Genomic DNA, 4,000 nt, shown 5'->3' with positions numbered 1-4,000 from the left:
GTGGGACTGCAGAAGTATTAGCACCTCTCTACATCTGGCTGTTTCCAATCACTAAAATCCCTTTTGGTACTTGCAAGCATTCACAGTATAGGCATTTAAAACATCAACACCACTTACACTTTCAGCAGTGGAAGCCAAAACAACAATATGTTAAAACAACAGAGGGCTCAACCCTCAGGTTATGGTAACTTCCCTTCCCCACCATGATCTCTGCCCCAACTCAAATTTGGACATATCCTCACCCTATGGGACCCAGTAGGATGATAACTCACATGCTAGAATCCAACAGAGCCACAGAAGTTGGAATCCTTTCCCTACCCGACATTCTTCAAAATATTCAATAGATGTATGGCTTTTAATCCCTCTTGGGAGCAGGGAGATGTTGTCCTATCTCGAATTATCCTTCTCATGCCACTTAAGGCAGTGAGAGGAGGAGGGATGTATCAAAGGGCTCTCCATGGAGGAGAGTGGCACTATGCGGTAAGCAAACCACATTTCAATTTTGAGCAATGTGGCAGCTGCTTGCAAGAACTTATTTTGATTTTGAGGGGTCAGTTTCTCACACTTCAGGGCATCAACCTCTTCAGCTTTGTAAACTCAGTCTAAACAATAAGACCCTGAATGTTAGTCAAGGCCCATTTTTGGTTTCCCATGGGAAATTGTCTCAGGGAAATCTCCCTGAGAGGGCCAAAGCTTCTTGAAAGCAGGCATGACCAGTTGTAAAGAAAACAAAACAAAGTTCTGAGGTGGTTCACTGCCATCTTCAAATGGATCAAAGGTTGGCATAATGGACTTTAGAAGTCTCGCTGTTGCTGGTTTTTCCTTTGCAACTGTAACGCACACCACCCCCCTCATCTTCCAGGTGTACCAGCCAGCTGTCTAGCAACTTGCTTGGTTTCTGCTTAAAAGGACTGTAAGTTTCCCTCCTTTTACACTCAATGCAAGTGTGTGTCTCTGTAACTGTCTTAGTTTGTTCCCATTGCTATAACAAAATACCATAGAATCATTAATTGATAAGGAAGTCCAAGAGCACAGTACCAGCAGATTTGGTGTCTGGTGAAGGCTGTCTCTTTTCTTCAAGATGGTGTCTTTTTGCTAAATTCTCATATGGCAGAATGTTATGTCCACACATGGTGGAATGGAGAAGGCAAAAGGCACTAGGGGGTTCCTTAAACTTCTGTTATAAGAGCACTAATGTATTCTTGAGGGCACAGCCATCATGACATAATCACTTTCCAAAAGGCTCCACCTCTTAATACCATCACCTTGGGGTTTAAATTCCAACATGCGGATCTTGGAGGGACACATACATTCAAACCATAGCAGTAACTGTTTTCTGAAAGAGGGCAGAACCTTCTACCCATCCAGAATGAATGTTAACACTAGATATAAAAGCATGGGCCCAAGGCTGAGGTGGACCAAGCTTCTCCCAACTGAAAGAGAAGTAGCAACAAATAAGACACCATTTGGGTAGTTGTTTGGATGTCTTCCTTCAGCCTACAATCACCTACCTCCCTAATTTATCTTCATTAAAAGGAAATAAGGTGAAAAATAATTTATTGCCCGGTAAACCATACAATTTGATCAACATTTTCAACATTTGCCATTGACTTCCCTCAAATCCTGTTAATCCTCCTGCAAAGCCCTTTATTCTTTGTTTTCTAGCCCATGAGTACTTTAGAAAATAAGTGTGAAATCATATTTAAAATATTGAGTAGACTTTTCAAAAATGTAAAATATTACTTCAAAATATATTTTTGTGCTGTCCTCTCATTATTATGTGCTTTTGCTTTGTGATATTATTTAGGCCTTTAGTTTTCAATTTGGTTTTGAAAGTCATGTGATTTTTATAACAAGAATAGAATTAATGGTTCCATGATGAATAGTGGATGTTTTGTTTTGGAGAAATCATCTTTTGGGCAAAGTGCCCATAAAAGACTTATGTTTTTGCCAACAGTTTGGTTCAGAGCCTCTGGGATCTTTTTTTTTTTTTTTTCTTAAAAAGTGATGAGAAAGTTCGATGCTTTTGCATTTTATTTTAAATTTGTTTTAGGGGTAATTTCAAAATAGCTTGTTACTTCAGTCTGTATTGTGATGAATTCATAATTGGTATTTTGTTTTGTTTTCTTCTTTTGCGGTTTCACTTTCTACTCTTAAAGGCATAGTATTATTTGTTAAAAATCACTGTTTCCATTTTTTGTCTCTCTCTTTCTTCCCTACTCTGATTTTTCCTATTCAGTTGTTGACTTGTCCAGTTGAAATTAGAGATACACTTGACATATTAGTTACTTAACATATTAATTTTGGCAACTTCTGGTATGTGTTCTTTTGCCAGTGAAATTACTGAAATTGAAATATTGAGTGGGGGTATCCATGAGAGACAGAAGTCTTTCCTTTGGGCATTAGGTATTAAGCCAGCTTCTCGATTATATAACAAGAAAGAAAGAAGTGTTAAACATGAAAGTTCACAACATGAGCTAACTGGCAAGAGCAAATAAATGACTCTTTTAAAATATTTTACTTCAACAGCAATAAATCTCTAGGTAAGTCTAACAACAGTATTTTTAAATGGCAAGAGAAAAAAATTTCCATTTCAAATAGTAGCTAAAATGCATTTTTGAGGGGGACTTCTTAATTACCTTATGAAGTCTCATATGTTTTGGGTCAGCTGGTTAACATTGTCTTAGTTCTTCTATAGAATCAAATAACTTTTATTACTGGAGGGGAATTCAGAGATTATCATTTTATACACATGGAAACAGAGATCCAAAGAAGAGCGGTAATGTACTCATGGTTCTGATTATGCAGGACGAAAACATAATTCTCCTTATGGATGTTATTGTCACTGTGCCACACTGCCATAGTGGTAGTGTTCAGAAAAAAATATGACTGAAAATTCATATAAAATTCAAATGTTCTAGATTCAGAGCTATTTCCTTTGTAGACATTTTATATTCATGCTGCTTTTAGCTCAGTTTTTACTGTTCTGCTAAAGGAATACATTGGTCTCTCCCTCTGCTGCAGTGTGATAGCTGACCCAATCTAATTTCCATAGTCATGGTGTAGAATTGTGTATTTAGGAGTTTTTGAAGGTTATGAATCATTTCCTTCAGAGTTCTAATTTTCTAATTCCATAGCCTGCTTCAGTCCTTATCTTTTCCATATCTTCATAGGGTTTGATTAACCTCTGATTCTAGAAACTTGGACCTTGCAGTCTAGTTTTTCTTGTCTCTCTCAGCTGTTTCCTGTTTCTTTCAATGACCCACTCATTGTTAGCCCCTTAATGTGGAAGGTCCTTCTGGCTCTATTGTTTCTTTTTATTCTCACTCTGGCTGAGCTGCTATTCCTGTGGCTTCAGACTACTGGCTCCATGTCTATACCTGTGGCCCCAAGCACTCATTCCTATTTCCAGATTCATGTTTCTAACTTCCTGCTGGGCCTCCTCTCCTGGTTGCTCACCAGTCATAATATGTTCAAAACAATGAAAAATTCTTACATTTACCAAATGTGTGATTTGGTGGGGGCGGGGAGGCGGAAGCTAATCTCTCCAGGTTTTTGTTTCCTTACCTGTAAAATGGGTTTGTGGTGAGATTTAATATAAAGAGCCCAGGACAGAAGTTAAGTTACTGTTTTTGTGGTTCATCCTGGAACCTTCTTCTCCTTTTGTGATCTTCAAAAAATGACTTTTCCTCCGTACAATATCATTATGTCAGCATCTATTCATCCCCCCCTCATCTTCTCACTTGTCAGTTAATGTCAGATGTTTCTGATGTTCTACAAAAGCAACATCTTGCCACTGTGGCCTCTAAACCATCCTTGTTGTCTCCATCTTAGTTCTACCCACCTCATCATCAGTTTGGATGGATCTCCCAGCTTCTGGTTTCTCCTGTCTTCCATCTGTTTATTTCCCACGTGCCCTGAGAGTTATTGGTTTGTTTCACCACCCAATAAGCCCTGCTGGCTCCCCATGTTAGTCTGTCTTCAGAATAACACTCAAATT

At 38.5% G+C, this 4,000-nt stretch overlaps 1 long non-coding RNA gene across 1 annotated transcript; it reads right to left on the bottom strand.

The window, feature by feature from the left end:
* Positions 1-508: 508 nt before the first annotated feature.
* On the bottom strand, positions 509-3,752 carry LOC112613816. The gene is made up of 2 exons (XR_003117011.1): positions 3,568-3,752; positions 509-1,433 (listed from the first exon to the last, which is right to left on the bottom strand). It is a non-coding gene; the product is annotated as an uncharacterized LOC112613816 (long non-coding RNA).
* Positions 3,753-4,000: the final 248 nt, after the last annotated feature.

Source organism: Theropithecus gelada, chromosome 1 (genome assembly GCF_003255815.1).
Source record: "Theropithecus gelada isolate Dixy chromosome 1, Tgel_1.0, whole genome shotgun sequence".
In the NCBI taxonomy this organism is placed as follows: Eukaryota; Metazoa; Chordata; class Mammalia; order Primates; family Cercopithecidae; genus Theropithecus; species Theropithecus gelada.
Note: the sequence above shows the minus strand (reverse complement) of the source record. Positions and strands in the feature narration are given on the sequence as shown.